Source organism: Thermobia domestica, chromosome 4, assembly GCF_964235325.1.
Source record: "Thermobia domestica chromosome 4, izTheDome1.hap1.1, whole genome shotgun sequence".
Taxonomy (NCBI): Eukaryota; Metazoa; Arthropoda; class Insecta; order Zygentoma; family Lepismatidae; genus Thermobia; species Thermobia domestica.
Window position 1 is genome coordinate 222661966 of NC_137457.1, and position 19899 is coordinate 222681864.

Sequence of the window (19899 nt, forward strand, 5' to 3'; positions counted from 1 at the left end):
TCTTTTACCATTTCTATCCTTACTTCTACTTCACGTTCGCACTTCATGTTATGACTAATATACTACCAAGATACTGAAAACTAGTCACCTGTTATATTTTATCACCTTCTAACTTTTATTTGTATATTCTACACAGACTACTTTGTTCCAATCACCATGGAGTTTGTCTTTCTAACATTTATTTTCGTCTCATATTTTTTTTTAAAAAAAGGAAGATATTATTACTAGCGTCTTCAAAAGAAATAATCAAATACATGTTAAATATGCATAGCAAACAACTTCCCTAACTCAATAATGCCCGTAATTTGACAGAAATACTAAATTTTCAAATATATATTTGCTGAGTGGCACAAAATTTATTGTTTTGTAAGTCCGAGCATAATGTTTACATATCAAGAATAAACTTGCATCCTTTTAAATAAGTTTGTGCCTGAACCGGTCGTGTCGTCATGTTATCTAACTCATTTGGAGCCAAAATAGTATGGTATGGAATTATACTGTGGGCATTGAACTGCTATGATGATATCCACAGGTCCAGAAAGTGCACCAGCTTAAATTTTCGGTCGTACTTCAGAGCCCACGATAATAAGAGAGAATGTCCTTCATAATCTTGATGTTGCACAAGGATATAAAAATACAAAATTTCAACTGAAACAACTTCATCAAATTGAAAATGAACAAATTTATATAATGTAGTCTGTATTTTATCTGTTAACTTTTTTTTGGTATAAAAATATTAAAAGATTATAAAAACAAACACATTTCTTATTGTACTCGTTAGACTTTTGTTATAGCTTTTAATTTGCTTTGTCGTATACCTTGAGGAAGTCAAACCAAAATTCAATTGATCTGTTGTTGCGGCAGGATTTTGAATAGAGTGAGGAAAGCCTGTTAAATAATAATAAAGAAATGAACCAAATTCTACAAAACAGTCTGTTATACTGATAGAGGCAGAAGCATAAGATCTTAATAGATGCACGGTTTTATCTAAACAATTAGGAATGCCGGACTTGGCCACTTTCATCCAAGTAAACTCTGTTTGTAGTAACAGTGCAATGTATTTAGAATTACTGTATTTTGTATGTAACAGACTACCTTGAAAGAGAAACATCGTGGTCTTTCTGCTTCTGTGTTTTCTCTCATGGATACATTACGAAAACCATTACCCTTTATCAGAGTAAAGCAGCTATTCAGGGAGTCTTTTCCCATCATTTACATAGCATACTGCTGCACTGGATGGAGGTTTCGCTAACTTCTACCAGTATTTTTTCGTTTGAGGAAGAGGAACCAGAGAACATTCTTAAGTAGACTGCTTTCTATACAAACCGCATCATACGAATACTGTGGGCGAGAACATTTCATAAAAATAAACATTAATAGCTGAGTATTGGCACAAAAAGTTCTTTAATTAGAATGCTACAAAATAAAATTCTATTAACACAATCTATACGAGTGTAGGCATAACTGTTGAACTGTAGTTGGTTACCATTTTTAAAAATATCAGCATAGCATACTGTATGTTCTATGATTCACTCCCTATTTTAAGCTTCCAAGCTGTATAGTCGTCTATTATATATATATATATATATATATACAACTTTATTCCTTTACTGCAACCGGAAACAATGGTGGTTCTAATATAGATTTCTATAGACTGGAAACAATAATAGAATAGGATTAATCTAGTCGGCACTTGCCTAATGTTTTTTGGTGGTTTTTAATTATTTTTATGGATTGATGTTTTATTTTATTGGTGTGTATTTCTTTATTAGACGAGTGCGCGGTGACTCAGTGGTAGAGCATTCACGTCTGGTGCATGGGGTCCCTGGTTCGATCCCAGCTCGCATCAAGTGAACTCTATGGTGGACAAACACCGTATGCGTGGGTTTCCTCGGGGTTCTTCCGTTTCCTCCCACTTTCTTCATTCCACCATTTCATTCATTTCTCATCATCGCCGACTCCTTTAGCCTAATCGACATAACCGTGGGTCTTAAAACTGAAAGATTTTTCTTTATTAGACGATTGGTGATTAGATAGTTTGACTTGAAGCTCTGCACGGTACATTTAGATAGACGACGTTTCAGTGACAGGGAATTGTATTGAAATAATTATTGACGCTTTTAAGTGTTTAGTTACGTGTTTAATAGATAATACCCACTTTAGATTTGGGCAAGATTTGGTGTTTTAGACTTACTATTGCAAAGCTTTATGTTTTCAGGATAGAGCTATAAGATGGTACACAGAAGTTTGGACTTTCTCATCATCTTCTATTATAAAAGTTTCCTCTTGTATACAAAATACTACAAGTAAGTACAAGTTCCTCTAATTATTTGGAGATGTGTTGGTGAAGGTAAAGGAGCCCAATGACTAAGCGTCTTAGGGAATTTGGTAATTAGAAGCCTCTCAATGCTCGAGCGTCTTAGAGACGAAGTAAGGAATTCAATGACCAGGCGTCTTAGAGACGAAGTAAGGAGTTCAATGGCCAGACGTCTTAGAGAGTTGGTGGTTTGATCAACCGGACAAGATTGATATCTACTATAGTGTCCTGCCTTCTTTTATCATAAAATGCCGGCTACCTTCGTTGATATCCGTTACTTGCAGGCCCGTGCTGGCCCACCGGGACACCGGGACATGTCCCGGTGCGCCCTCCGAAACATCACATTATATATAAAGGTATATTTTTAATAATAAATTCTTTGTATTATTGGTAAAGAACCCATGATAAGTACAGTGCGATCTTTACATAAGACGCCATTGCAAAAACACATCAAAGATAAACAGTTCCATTTATTCTTCTGTATGGCACAGTTATGTATCATGAATACATACTGTTACTGTTGGTAAAGAACTCATGAAGAGTACAGTGCGCCCTTTGCAAAGGCGCCCTTGCGAAACCACATCAAAGATAAACGGTTTTATTTTTCTGTATGGCACAGTTCTGTACAATGAATACATACTGTTGGTGAAGAACCCGTGAAGTGTACAGTGGCGCCCTTGTCATGTGATTATTCCTGTGTGTTTTAGAGCAGTATTGGATTAATCAGTGCCTATTGTATTTCGAAAATATAGCTATATTGATTTATTAGTATATATTTAGCTTCATTTTGTGTGACAAAAAAATCTTACAAGAACAAAAAATGTTTCTCTACTAAAGAAGTTTTCACAGTTTAGCTATTTACGTTACTAAACAAACTTTGGGTTTTAATACATAAAATGGCGCCCGTATATATACAGAGTGTAACTTAATTAACATAAACTTCAGGAGGTGACTCCTGACACGGATATAAAACGAAAAGTATACACCACCCTGGGTGTAAAAATGCCTCCTTTTGGCGCCTTGATCACACGAAAATTTGTTGGAAAAATGTAAGAACAGCTATAACTCAAGAATAAAACATCGGATATATGTCGGGTAAAAGATGAATATTCATTATTTTTAGTCGTAGATGCCATTAGTGTACAGGGGCGACGCAAGGGTGGCTCCGAAAGAAACTGGAGTATTCCGTCGACTATTTTATCAAACGTTGAATGAGGGCAATGAACAACAATCAAGTACAAGATTTCAGCAATCAAAAGTAATAGCACATCGTTCAAATTAGAACACTTAGAATTCGAAAGAAAGAGATATACACATGTGAGATTGACCTATTTCGTCTCAGCACAGAATAAACTCTCAGGAGAATAATATAAACGAAAAGAATTCTTTAACGTATGACGGTTATATCTTCTAGGCTATTGGTAATGGATGATAAATAAACGGCTTTCTGTCCAAGTTACGAGTGTGTGAAAATGGAAAAAATAACTTTGATCCAGATTACGTTTAAAAAGATCGTGCAAAGGACAGTCAGGCGATATGTAAAGAAACATAACATGTAGTATTAAACAATGCAAAGATCATGTGATCAACGAGTGTACAAGGGCTTTTCCAGATACATATTGGGCGAAACTAAGCTGCATTAAAGGATTGCCTCCTCATACTATGTGATTCTGTAAAATATGATACTTCTGTGCACAGAAGCAACAAAAATGGACGAAACACGAGATGTTGTATATGTTGCATAATGATACAAAGAAATGCGCTGGAACAGTATACTTAATTTATCCGTTAGATAAATCTTCTTCCAGGGATACTTTCGAGAGACTTTCCCCCTCTCTTGGAGTTGGAAAACGCCCCTTAATCCTGACCTACGGAAAATTACATTCCTACTGTGAATATACCAAAATAGTATCGTCGTGAGCCCACTTATATTTTGATTTTGTCATTGGTGGATCAATGTTTTAGAAGAAAATCGTTTGTAGAAGAAAAGACATGCAAAAAATGGTGAAAAATATTTTTTCGACGTTCTTTATGTACTTTGGAGCTGGAAGAAATACAGGGTGCGGCACGTAAAACCGGCACGTCGTAATATTCTGGTATATTGTGTTTTTGGCAACACTTAAATAATCTACCTTCCTACCAAGAGATGGCGTGTCGAGGTCGGGTCGACTTACGTGACCTGCAGCAGTCACATGCAGCCGCAGCCAGTGAAACTTGTCGAAACCAGTTGAGAAAAAGGCCTCGTTGTGTTTAGCCGGGTGAGTGTCAGTGTGTGATAATGCCGTATTCGATACCCGAGCGTGTTGCCATTGTTGAAGGATTCATTCTCACTGGATCTTTTGTGAAAACAAAGAATTTGTTTCGGGAGAAATTTCCAGGACGTTCTGTGCCAGCAAAAAGCACCATTCAGGAATTGATTGAAAAATGGCGGCGTACAGGATCGGTTCAAAATGCTCCCAGGAACAGACGACCATCTGTCTGCACACCTGAATTAAAGATGCAGGTGGAGGAGATAATGACAAGAAGTCCTCGAAAGTCAACCAGGAGATTGAGTCAACAGGTTCATGCGAGTGAGAGAAGTTGCAGACGTGTTTTAAGGGGACTGAAGTTAAAACCGTACCGGATAAGTGTTGTGCAAGAACTGAAGGAGCCTGACCTGCAGAAGAGGGTGCATTTCTGTTCATGGCTGTTGAGCAATGTTGCCAGTGGTTTCTTGGATCCACTAATGCTCATCATGAGTGACGAGGCGTGGTTCCACCTGTCTGGGTACGTAAATTCCCAAAACAACCGGTATTGGTCGATAGAAAATCCACACGCAATCCACCAGGTACCCTTGCATGATGAGAAGATTGGTGTTTGGTGTGCCATTTCCGCCACACGCGTTACTGGGCCCATATTCTTTGAGACGACAGTGAACAGTGACGTGTATATGGGAATCCTGGAGGAGTTTTATACACACTTGACCGAAGAGGAGCGTCAGTTATGTTACTTGCAGCAGGACGGTGCAACATGCCACACATCAGCTGCATCATTGTCCCTTGTGCATGAGATGTTTACACCAGAGAGGACAATCAGCAAAGGCTCGTGGCCTCCTCGGTCACCAGACTTGTCCACGTGTGACTTTTACTTATGGGGACTGTTAAAGGGAAGAGTATAAGAAACAAATCCACATACAATTGACGAACTCAAGATCAGGATCCAGGATGTCACCAATAGCATTACAACTCAAGAACTGACAAGGGTCAAGAATCTCTTCAATCGTGCTCACATGTGTGTTGAAGTGGGCGGAGGACACTTTCAGCACCTGCTGTGAAGGCTGCTGTGAAGGTGAGTAGTCATATTCAATACATTACATTTCATTTATGTGTTGTAGTTAATCATATTCAATACATTACATTTCATTTTAAGTGTTCACTTTACGGGCCGGTTTTACGTGCCGCACCCTGTACCAACAGGGAGGAAAGAGAATGTGGCACTTTTGCTTAGACGTTGCAGCACTTACGGAATTATCGTCCCTTGTATGCCACTTGCAAGTGGCTCACGGAAGGCTGTATTGCAGTTTTGATGTGGATGATATAAGTTAGCGTGGCTGTATTATAGTAGGCATCTGACGCAACTTGTGAGTGATATACAGTGTGGAATGATGTTACGTGTGGAATTGCTGTATAACAGGATAGGAAGTGTTGCGTACGACGGTAGAGTGTAGTATGCAGGTATTCACGTCGTGTAAAACTGTAGACGTTGGTGTTTAAGTAAAATTAATTTTGTTAATCTGTATGTGCCTGCGCAATGGCAGATTACCCTGTCCACGAGCTGGCAGATATGCACCTCATTTATGGAAAGATAAGGGAAAATATCCCAGAGGCAAGGCGTTTATATCGTAACCGTCGTCCTCATAGGAGAGTAACTTTTCCTGTATTTTTTCCACGCCTCCGTATTCGCCTTCGGGAGATAGGGTCTCTTCAAATTCCCCTACATGAAATCGGAGGAAATTGCACCATGTGGACAGTTGAATTTGAACACAGCGTACTGGGAATGATCAAGGACCGTCCTGAAACCAGCAGTAGCCATGTGTAGGGCCTAACAATCCACATGCAACTCTAATGAACGATCAGCAGAGATTTAGTGTGAGCGCGCGGTGCAGTATAGTGGATAATTTTGTGGTAGGACCTTATTTCTTACCTGCCTGCCTGTGTGGGAGTACGTATAATATATTTTTTACGTAATGTTCTCCCAAGTTAGAACATGTGCCCTTGAACATGACAGCAGATGTGATTACAGCATGACAGTGCTCCGCACATTTTGACAGATATATGCAGACCTACTTAATTGAAACATTCCCAGATAGTTGGATTGGGAGAGATTGACCTTTGTTATGACCACCTCTTTCACCCTAACTCACGCCCCTTGATTTCTTATTTGGGGCGTGATGAAACGCGTTTTGTATGCAACACTAGCCACAACAGCCGAAAAACTTGTTGCTCGAGTTAACATAGCTGCGGCAATCACTTCCGAAATTTCAGGTGTGTTTGACCGCACTCGGAAAAAATTGCTTCGGCAATGTCATCTTTGCAATGCGGTCAACGGTTGACAATATCAGACTGTGAACTGTTATTCTTCACAGCTGTTTCGTGTACACATACGTTTGATAAAATACTCCAAGGAATATTACTCCAGTTTCTTTGGGAGTCACCCTTGCACCGCCACTGCACTCCATCCGATTGTACACTAATGGAATCTACGACTAAAAATAATGAACCTTCCCTTTTGCACGATTTCGATCCGACATTTTGTTCTCGAGTATGGCTGCGGTGTCTCAGTGGTAGAGCGTTCACCTCTGGTGTTTGGGGTCCCGGGTTCAAACCCTTCTTCCGCCAAGTGAACTTTGTGGTGGACAAACACCGTGTGCGTGGGTTTTCTCGGGGTTCTCCCATTTTCTTCATTCCACCATTTCATTCATCTCATTATTACCGTCTCCTTTAGCCTAACCGGCATAAGCGTGGGACGTTAAACTCAAAAATTTCATTTCATTTTCGGGTATGGCTGCTGTTGGATTTTCTCGAAAATTTTCGGGTGGTAATAGCTATAGGCACTCCTGCACCCAGGTTGGTCTATACTTTTCGTTTTATCTCCGGTGTCAGGACGTCAGGACTCACCTCCCGACGTTTAGTATATTAAGTTAGACTATATATATATATATATATATATATATATATATATATATATATATATATATATATATATATATATATATATATATTTTCACGTTTGTATGGGCGCCCTTTTGGTAGACTTGTCCACCGCCCTCGTTAGTGACCCAGCACGGCCCTGGTTACTTGCCGATTGTTGGCGATTGTGGTGAAGTCTTCTTTGTGGATGTCGTCTATGGAGTGTTTACTTCTAACACGTGGTTACATCCAGCGTGGTGTGAAAACACATGGAACCATAAAATATAACGGTTTGCGCGTTTATATTTTTGTTGCGTTAACTTTTGGCTTTAACTCCCTTGTTTTTACATTAGTCTTGTTAATTGTTATTGGTTATTTACTTTGTGGTTTAATGGAATATTATGTGGATGATAGAAAATGATTACGGAAAATGAAAATTAAGCTAAGTAGATTAATTTTGTAATAAGATCATTGTCGGAGAGTGAATAAAGGAAAACAATTTGCTGTTTTATTAGTTGAGAAATGTACATTATATAACAAGTTAACAGAAAATAGAAATACTTTTGTGTCTGCAACGTAATTGAACTTTTAATGTAATGAAAGGAAATGGAAATTAAAACTTAACTTTAATATCTATTTGATGGTTAGAAATTTTCGTTTATGGTTTTAAATAAATGATGATTATTATTTTTGCAGAATTTACAACGATATTGTATATCTATTTTGTAATTTCTACTATTTTTTTACCTTCGTTTTGGACAACGGTGCATAAAAGTACACAATCTGTCGTGTAGAAGAAGAAAACAGAATATATATGTTGTTGATTCTAAATACAAAGAAATAAGATTTAATCTCAATAGTAAAAGTATATGTTGGTTTTATAGGTGTAATCTGCATTTATAGTTATCACAACAACAGATAGTTACTTGTTTAAAACGTTGCTATAAACAACCGAAAAAGAAAACTATAATTAATGAAATTTTGGAGAATAAAGGTAATATGATATAATTTGTCGTGCCTGATTTAATGTGATTTGATCGTTTTCATATATTTTAAGAATTACACGGACTGTGGGCTGGAATGTAACGTAAAATATAAATTAATCATTACATTTTAAATGGTGGTTCCCAATATATTTTACATTTATAGATGGTGTTATCTCGCCCAGGTACATACACAAAGAGTGTTCAAAAAGTTTTTCACAGTGATCTCTATTTTTTTATTTGCTGCAGGAGGAGAATGAAATTCTTTGTGAACATACTTGGGACATTTAGCTATACACTGAGCCTACTCAATGTAGCCTCCATCAGCTGTGACGCATCTGGTCCAACGTTCTTTCCATGATGTAAATGCACTTTGGTAAAATTTCTGAGGATTGACTTTTACACCATCGCTTGACACAGGAAATAAGGCCTTTCTCACTATCAAATATTTTACCGCGCAGGTGGGCCTTTAGACGACCAAAGAGGAAAAAACAACATTGTTTCATCCTGGGTAATGACGCCGTCAAAACACTGTTTCCACTCTTTAGTAAAGGTCGTCATGAGACCCTCGTACACATCCTTCCTGGCCTTTTTTTTTTTTTTTTATTTCTCTTGTCAATAATCTAGGCACCCAACGTGCATAGATTTTTCCGTACCCTGGTGACTGTACCACTGATACCACACTACCCAATGACAAACCAGTCATTTCAGCAAGCTGTCGTGTCGTAGCACATCTGTTATTTTGGATGATTTGGTCAGGGGCGGATCCAGGGGGGGTGGCGATCGGGGCGATCGCCCCCCCCCCAGAAGAGGAAGCTTTCTTATTTTATATAGATAAATAAAACCCATCCCAAAGTTTGGAGCCCTTAAAAGTAGCAGTATGACAACCCACCGGCCCCCCAGAAGTCGGTCCTGGATCCGCCCCTGGATTTGGTTAATGGCATCCTTATTCACATCACTCACTACCGTCGATGTTCTACCGCATCGTGGATTGTCCAGTAGGCAGAAATCATCATCTTTAAGCCTCTGCAACCACCGCTGGATACTGCTGCGATTCAATGTGTCCCCCCCCCCCCCCATAAACAGAGAGCAACTTATTGTGAATCGATGTGGCAGAGTCTTCGCCGGTCTTGAAGAGGAACTCCATCACCGACCGTTGTCGCAACCTGACATCTGCTTCACGGTCCGTTATGGCTCACCTGTAAATAAAAGAAAATACTTTTATATACCAACTTATAGCTAAATGTTCCAAGTATATTCCCAAATAAATTCATTCTCCTCCTCCAACAAATAAAGAAATTAGAGACCACTGTGCAAAACTTTTTGAAAATCCTTTGTATATATATCCCTTTCCTTCCCCAAGTTGCGAGGCTGAATTTGGATTTAAACGGTATCGGGAGTGTCACTGTTTATCTCAGCGACTGCGCAAACTGAATTCGAGATTAATATCAATCATTTTCGATCACTTTTAAATATCTCCCTCCGCCTCGCTAAAGTTGCATCATCAAAGTGAAATGATAAAACCCATCCGAGGTCCAAATCTCATCTATGTTGAAAATTTGATTGAGATTGGTAGATTGGTTCAAGAGTTATTAAGTCACAAACTCTTATCTTTCATTTTCATATAGGCCTATATAGATAGACATAGAAGTAGAGGTAGAATGCAAAGTTGAGACATATTTATAGAACCGATTCAAAAAAGAGGCTTGTCACTATCCATTGTTATTTTTGCCCTATGATGGTCAACATTGAACCATAAATGGTTGATTTCTACCCCTTTTGGTTTAAACAGAGAATTAACGGAGATGGAAACTGTAATTAGAAGGCTGAATTGAGTCCAGAAGACCGTTCGGGTTAAGTCTTACTATTTTTCCCTTGATACCGTCGACAGTCATATGGACCGACGGATGGCAATTCTAAAACTTCCCATTCGTATGCATGGCATAGATTCTTTTGTTTAGTTTAGCGTCACTTTCAGTAGCGATGCTATATGAGACGTGTGGGATCCAAATCCCATGAGCTCCCTCCGGGAATCGAACCCGGGTCTCCCACTCCAAAAGCGGGTACGCTAATCGTTTAGCCACGAGGGAGCTCACGCATAGCATAGATTGGAAACTTAAAATACGGAATAACGCACAGCGAAAACTAAGAAAATGACAAGCAAAACCTATGAAAACTCTTGGAAGTTGTTCTTAGAAACTCGATGTTCAGGAAAGAACAAAAGTTAGGTAAACATTTATCACTTCAACACTTTGAAGGTTCTCCTGCCGAGACTCATTTAGATCTTAGTTGTCGGTGAATTTACATCATAAATCAAACTCCACGTAGGACGCTTAACTTCTCAATTGGTTAAGAATTATATTCTCAAGCAAAGTTTGTGATACGAAAATGTTTTACTTTTTTTCTAAATTATAAATTACCATTTTCTGGCCGGAAGAGGTATTCTGTTTCTGTAGTCAGAGTAATTACTTTGAGTAAACATTTACTTAAAAGTCTAACAAAAGATTTTGGAAGAAACAATATATATATCATCATCAGTATGTTGTGTAAAATTTATCACAAACCATAGTGTGTAATCAAACCAAATAAATAATAGCTATGTAACCATACAACTTAAAAGAATGTACGATAAACTTTATAGATATATATGAAAGATATTGTTTTGTCTTCGAAATTTGAAGGCATTGAGTTCGAATCCCGCAGACGGCAATCTTGAGCTCAATATCTCTATTGAGTAGTTACAGAAGGTTTTAATACACAAATGTAATCTGAGTATCTTGTCCGTTTTTAATACCCTGTCTGAATAACAAATGTAATCGGAGTAGGAAAATATCCAACTTGGAACTAGCGCAAAGAAATACTTCACGACTGAACAAAAGAAAAAATATGTAAACAATCTTGTATTTAAGAAACTGATCATTTACCCGTTTTTAAAAGGTTTTTATGTTATTGCAGCAAGAATATTTTACTAACGAGACATGTAATTAAACTTCCAAAGAGGTAAAAATAATAAATCTTTGATTTATATCAATCCTTCTATCAATGTAAGTACAGAATGTGGGTAGTAAGTTTTTTTTCACAAGGGTGCACATTTGTATGCATGTATAAGCGAGTCCGAAAAAAAAGAACATCCACACAGTCTTTCAGAAGTTGTATTGCATATAATTATTTGCAAGTAGGTATTGAGATAATACTTATTGTAATATCCCCTCATATTAACAAGCAATACCATGTGCTTCAGCACAAGCACCACCAACCAACCCTAGAATGCGGTTTCCGAAGAAATACGAGAACGACATGAAGAGTCACGAAGTGGCCCTCTTCATCCCCTCTACAGGCTTCTCCTCCAAAGACTGGCTATAAAAAAAAAAGAAAAAGAAAGCATAGAGGCAGAACAGATCAGTTACCAATTGATCTCATTTTGCTTATCCCTGCAAGCTGTTCTGGTAGGAGAGACTGCCCTAACGTAGACCCTACGCTGCTTCGGACAAGAGGTTCCTTCAGACCTAACTGCATCGGACAGGGTTGTTACTAACCAAAATCCTAAATCTCTGCGGTGCTATGGGCAGGAGGTCCAATTTATAGAATAAAGGTTTATTAGAGATTAGTCATTTTGATCTAGTATACAAATTATATAGAAACTTCTACAATAAAAAGGTGAGGGAAAACCCGTGTTCCGTTTCTTACATTACACTATATATTCATTTCCTTGAAACAAGTTATCGAAGTCTAATTATAATTGTGGGTTTCTAGAATAACTGTAAAATGAAGTGAATCATTCACTGTTTGGAACATTATGGTAATTAGATCTGGAGTTTAATTCATTTTTCGGTGTCGATGTTATATGAAGTATTACAGCTTAACTTGGAACACAAGAACACAAACCACTTTCATATTATTGTGAACTTAATAGTATAACTTCACATCTTGTCCGTTTTAAAATGATCTTACGAGTTGTGAAAAAATTTATAAGCAAATTTCTGAATATATGTAGGTGGAATCGGTACTGAACGAAAAAAAGTAACTTGTGTGTTCAGCACTAAGCTGTAAATCATATTTATTTCATTATGCAAGATTGGTGAGTTTAGCTGCTTCTAACGTGAAGTAATTTTGTAAAATACGTATTACTATTCTGTAGTTACTGATTCGTAATTCCTGTCCTATACTCACTGTGTGCAAATGTGAATAAAAATCCAGATATTTACTCCTCAGTAGTAGAGTTCGCAGAATCTATTTTTTTCTACAACAGAAACATAACTTGTTATCCGCCAACTTCAGAGAACGATAAAGAATATACTGGGCCGTATTGTATATCAACATAGGAAACTCAATCTAAATATAGAGAACTGTTTATGACTAATGTTACTCACGAGAAGAGACGTAGATTTTAAATTCGAGACGAGACAAGAAATTTCAAAAGTCTCGCGGGTAAAACAAATTTACCCAAGTCTCAAACACTGTTCTAATGTTACGTGTTTTATAGTATAAAATTTACAGATTGACAAAAATGATTATACGAACACAACGAGAAGCATTTACAAACGCTTGAAGATACGTAAGTTATTAGATAATATACTATAATAATAAATATGACTTCAAAGTTGTTGTATCATAGCCTTCGTAGAGTTCTCGTGATACGAATAACTTCTAAATGATATCTTTTAAAAAATCACAAAGCTCACATTTTGTACGTAAATTTGTGAAAAGAAATGAGATAGAATTCTTTATGAAATGGAATGAAATATTTCAGTTTAACGTCATACGATTATGCCGTTTCAGCTAAGGGAGACGACGATTAAAGCAAATGAATGATAATGGAAGAATTGCTGGAATGAGAAAGTGGGAGGAAACGGGAGTATCCCGACAAGATCCACGGACAGAATGTTGTCCACCACAAGCTTACTTTGCCGGGGATCGAACCAGCGACACTATGCATCAGAGGTAAGCGCTCTACCACTGACCCGCCATGTGGCCCTCCGATGTAATTTTTAAAAATCTAGACGAGATTATACTTCTACAAACTATATAGAACGAAACAACTTTCTGTATCATGGATAACATTGCTTATGACAAAAGTAACAACGTTTATGGACTTCCAGTTCCACCTGAAATTTGGACCACAACATGATGTTTCAACAGATAGAACAATTTCTGCACATACACAGTAAGTTGCCATACACATTACCATCGACAAACAGCGAGTAATATTAGGAATATAACTACAACAAAAAAATATTTCAGTCTCTCCTTCAGAATGAAATTTTGAAGCTAAGTTCGGTACATGACTTTTAATGATATTTTACAACTGCGATCGTCAATTTGAAACGAGCTATATAAATATATTTCTGTAATATAAAAATTATTGTATTTCCAAAAATAAATCAATAAATTTTCTCATAAAAGTAAGTGTTGGAATGGGACATCATTTTCTTAGATTAGCTTAAATGTGCCTTTATGTAGTAGGTTAATTTGAAGCATAAAGAGTAAATGATGAGACGGTTGATTGCTTACGTTATAAGTGAAGTATGTGGGTCATAATAATAATAATAATAATAATAATAATAATAATAATAATAATAATAATAATAATAATAATAATAAGTGAATTTCGTTATACGATATGAAACTATGGCAGGATTCCAAACTATGTGAATCCAATACTCAAACTTGAAGTACAGTAGTACGTTTATAACGATAGATTGCAATAGAGTAATAAGATCAAAGATAGGACATGTTCCTCGGACGCGTGAACTACAAGGTGTGGCTATTAATATCAAGGACTGACGTCACAGCATGAAAAACCGATCACTCGCCCGAGAGAGGCGCTGCTGCTATCCGGTAGGTAGTACATCTGCACATACTCCCCGAAGCACACGCCAGCTGAAACAAGAGCATGGCTGGGAAAGACGCGTGGAAACGTATCTCGTGCAGTGTTGTTGTCGAAGTGGTAAAGTGGTGTTGTGGAAGTGCAGAAATGGAGCAAAGGGGGAAAAAATCAAATTCTGCTTCAAATTGGGCAAAAGTGCGAAAGAAACACATGCAATATTGAAGCAAGGGTATGGTGAGCAAGCATTATCCCTTTTCCGCACATTTGAATGGTATGGACGTTTTCGGGACGGGCGTGAAAGTGTTGAAGATGACGCCCACACCGGAAGGCCGATTTCCATGCGTACGCCTGAAACAATTGAGAAAGTTTGCGAGCTTGTAACATCGGATCGGCGACTGACTATTCGAATACTGGCCAGTGAACTGAACATCGACAAAGAAATGGTTCGCCAAATTCTGAAGCAAGACCTAGGAAAACGCAAGGTGTGTTCCAGATTTGTTCCGCACTGTTTATCGGACGAACAAAAGCAACTCAGGATGGACGTGTCTGGTGAACTCATCGACAACGCTGACGCTGACCCTGTTTTCCTGGATTCGATAGTAACGGATGACGAATCTTAGTGCTACTAATACAACCCTGAAACTAAAAGACAGAGCGCAGAATGGCGGTCTTCCAGCTCCCCTAAACAGAAAAAGTTTCGGTTTCGAAACTCAAAGGCCAAAGTCATGTTACTCGGTTTCTTCGATAGTCAATGACTTATTCATTACGAATTTGTTCTTCCTGGCACGACTGTTACAGGACAGTATTATACAAAAGTTTTTCCTCGACTCCGACAAAGAATACGCAGAGTACGTCCCCGTTTTCGACAGAATGGGAGTTGGTTCCTGTTGCACGACAACGCCCGTCCCCACATTCCGTTGCGAGTGAAGCTGTTTTTGTCCAAGGATGAGGTCGTGGAGCTGCATCATCCGCCATACTCTCGTAACTTGGCCCCAGCAGACATTTTTTGTTCCCACAATTGAAAACTGTGATGAAAGGAACACGGTGCGTGGATGTTAAAGACACCGAGAAGCACGTGACGTCGACATTGAAGAGCCTTCCGAAAGAGGACTTTAAAAGTTGTTTCCACAACTTATACAGCCAAGCACAGAAGTGTATTACGGCAGATGGGGATTATTTGGAAATACAGTAGAGCGTCAATTATCCGAACGTCGGTCAACCGAACGACCGCTTAACCGAACTGTGTACTCGCTCGCATCTGTTACTCTCCCACCCTACCGTCCATCATCCCCCTCACTCCCAAACCAAGTTTCCCACAGTACTCGCCGCACTGAGCCACCGCTGGCGGAACATTGCTTCTAATGGGGCCTTGATAAGGCGCTGCTGACCGGCCAAGCCGCCAGTCGCTGTGTTTCAACAATCAGCACACTTCTGTCGGTTTGGCACTGGCTGTAGAAGTAGCGGCAGTATCAAAGCTGTTCACAGCAACAGCTGCGTCAGCTTAGAGTTGAGGCGTGCCGCTCCGCGCATGGCAAATAAACATGTACAGTTCGATTATCCGAACAAACCGGTTTTCCGAACACCCATGTCCCCCAATTACTTCGGATAATCGACGCTCTACTGTATATTAAAAGGGTACGTTTTATAACGTAACTCAAAGGTTCTCAGTTCATATATTTATATAAACAAGGCTACTGATATATCAAAATCCATTTTACACACTGTATCAAGATATTAACTTTTATTGTAGTACGGAACAAGTTAAACAAGTACACTCTTTAAAAATTGTACATGTAGTTTTTACAAGGTGGATCCTTTCTTATGCATTATTTATTTTTCGTTGCTGTGACAATTAACTCACATCGTCGAATCACTATTATAACAAAATAAAATCGCATAACAACCAGAAAAGAAATTACATCTATTTCTCTCTTCATAGTCTTCTTCTTCCTTTCTTGAACAGCTTGTGCATAATTTAAAAATACATTTTGCCCACAAATACAAATAAAGATATAATAAAGATGTTGAAATACAAGTATCGTTGTAATTGGATAGCTTTCTCAAAACAATTTAACAGGTGTTCCTGTTTGATTTGTTGATCTGTATATTTCGCGAGATACTGGACCGTTCCGGGATTTTTTTTTCGTGGAGTTGAGTTGATTTTAGGTTAGCGTCCCTAAGACGTGGACCTACTGATTAACGTGGAATCCGAACCACATGAGCTCCCACTGGGAATCGAACCCGGGTCTCCCACGCCAAAGGCGCGTACGCTAACCGCTTAGCCACGAGGGAGCTCACAGATGTTTTCCGTATCCTGTGTAATGTAACGTAGACAAATATAATATTAATTAATGTAAACTTCTGAAATACGAGTTTCTTGGTCGATACGTCCTATATATTCATTTATCTTGGATTCAATAAGAATACACGCCAATAATTTAAAAAAACACGTCAAAATATGTAGAAAAATGGTAAGGTCATCAGAGTCACCATTCTGAAGATCAATTTATAGTGGTGCAAACGGAATGCTGAGTAGATTCCCAAATATATGAGTCATTTGATCATACTTTTTTCAATTTTTGTTAATATAACCGGTACGAAATATAACGGATCATAGAAATAATTTTACGTGTGATTTGCGTCAAACTAAAGATTTAGCTAACGCTTGATTGTAATTAATTTCTGTATTCAGAAGAATGTTTTTGAGATTATCAAAGACTTTTATCGGAAGATGAAAGCAATTGCTTTTTCGTAGGGTTATCCAATTACATTATGAAACAAAAAGGTAAGACAGAAAGATGTTTAATATTCTCTTACTTTTTTTGCTAATGCATTACCAAGGAACGTTCATGGCTTGCCTCTCTGGATATAGGCATCAGCCCTTCTCAATAAGGAAACTATAATCACGCGTAAATCAATTCCTTAGTATGACACTAATAGTAGGTAAAATCGTTTCTGAATATGACTCAACTTGTTTTAAAGACTTCAGTTATTTAGTAGTATTACCATGATCTGTAAAAACGGTCATGAAGAAGATATTCTTGGTTTACTATATTACGAAGAATGGTTAATCCATTCTACCTTACAGGTGGTATGAAGATGCTTAAAATAAAACAATTTTATGTCAAACTGAAGAAGGGTGCAATAATATTGACTAAACCAAGGTGCGGGGCTGCAGTGGTTGAGGGTTTACCTCTGGTACATGGGGTCCTTGGTTCGATCCCAGCTTGCCCCAAATAAGCTTCATGTTGGAAAAACAGTGTGTGTGGGTGTTTTCTCGGGGTTCTCCCGTTTTCTCTACCACCATGTCATTCATTCTCGTCATCACCGTTTTCTTTAGCATAATCATGGGACGTAAAACTTAAAGATTTCATTCCATAAAATAAGGCACTGGTCTGGCTAAATTCAACTCTGGAAGCTATATGAATTATAGGAGCTTTTTTCAAAACACAAGAAAGATTTTACACAATAGTATAGAACTTCAACTACTATTAACAACAGCAGGTTAGTTTCCATATACTTCGAAATAAGAAAAGGAACAACGGAAAATTCAATATTTAATATATCCACACATTATAAGCTCCAGTAAACTACACAGACATCTGATATTTAGCCGTAGCAGCTGGAATAAAAGCTCCTATACGCGAAAGAACGAATAGCTTTCTTAACGGCAAGCAATGAAACGCAAGGTCTGTAGTTTGGATATAACTATGAGAGTGTCACAGGAAGTTTTCTTCTGTTACATATATACCGTATATAAGACCGTAAACCTCAAAGAGCGACATCTGTGCAAATATAGCAGAAAACCTCATAAGCAACCCAATCAAAACCAGATGAAATACAATCGGTCACAGGCGAAAATAGCCCATCACAAAAAGAACCTACTCAGAAAACTAAGAAACAAAACGTATTATTAAGCTCTTATTTTAACTTTAAGTAATAAATCATGTCATTATAAATTGGTTCGCATATACACAAGAAATTGTGTGAATTAAGGCTGTATTATCTGAACAGATTCGACACAGAAATTAAGTATTAAATTGCAAGCTGTAATTGCATTTACCAAATTGCAAAAAAGGAAGTGGTTGGTTGGCATAAAGTGTAAGATTGATGTAAAGAACTTTGATTGGAATTGCTAGTACAAATTCAGCAGAAAGGGATATATTACAGAAGATAAGAAAACTATGACATATAGATTGATGGATACATCTACAAACATGGGAAACCATAGAAAATACAGGAATAATAACGATAATGATTATATCATGTGTGTGATTGTAATGCTGGTTTAGCAATTTACTTGTACAAAGCATACAATTAAATATCAATTTCTAGTGTTATCCTCCATATTAACGTCTTGAGTATTACACAATCCTACAATTTATCGAAAATACTTATCTTTTTCATATCCTAATAACTTGATTCATAACTTAACTTCTAATTATCTTCCATAACAGCTGAATAATCTATTAAGAAAATGCCATTTGTATTGTCTTGTCTTCTTCATCGTTAATGGTGTTTTTTAATAGATGCATCAGCTATATAAGCCAAGTATGCTAAAAATGAGTGTTTTGAATTACTTATTCAAAAAAAAAGTATTATTTGTATTAAAATTGTAAAGAAATTTACAAATGGCGGATGTATTTGTTGGCCGACTTTCCAGTTGAATTGCCTGATATATACGTATAGTTAAGAAAATGTATTAGAATAATAATTGTTATTGTGCAAATGCAAGGTCATAAAAACGGTTTGTCGAAATCAGTGGAAGAAATGTATAGTCACAATAGGGTGTAATAATAGTCTAAATAAGGTATAACTGTAGTCAAGGTCGTGAATGAGTTCCGAAGGGAAGAAGAGGGCCAGTCAGCCAGTTAGTCAGGGTGTAAAAATTGGTAAAAGTGAAAAATAAATGAAATGAAGACATGTAAAGTAGATGAAGATCATTGTAGGTGTTTTCATGAGTATTTGTAAATGTGTAAAATAAGTGTACGATGAAAGAAGTTCACTTTACCCACTTCCTTTTCTGTATCTCACTATCAGAGATGTTCAAATGTCATTTTCTTCTGATTGCCCTACTGACTGGCATTACATAACAAGTCATTATTGGCCAACCAACCACAACTACTATTTAAATAATTTTCACCCAACTCATTCTACTATGAATGCACTACACTATAATCATGAAGAATTAATAGAAAACTTCAAGAAAAGCAAGCTGTCAGAAAAGATGATTAAGAGAGATTGGAAAAGAAAATTTGAGGTCTATGTGTAAAAGTCTGTGTAAAAGACTGTGAGAAAATTCACAGCAGAAGATACAAGGAATTCTACAATGGCTCTCTGAAAAGAACAATTAAGAATGACAAACCATAAGAATGTGAACTAGAAACTAAATGTAAAGGAAACCAAGAAAGTTCTGTCGCTTTTTCACCCACCACCTTCGAACTTCGATATGTCACCTAAGATGTACCTGGAAGATCAAAGATATTACCCATCAACATCGACGACCTTCTGCCAACGTTCTGCCAACGTGGGGCTTAGCATTGTCCTGTTTGCGATTCAGAAGTGCTGGTTCCAGACTTTTGAGATTTTCTTGAACACGGCTCA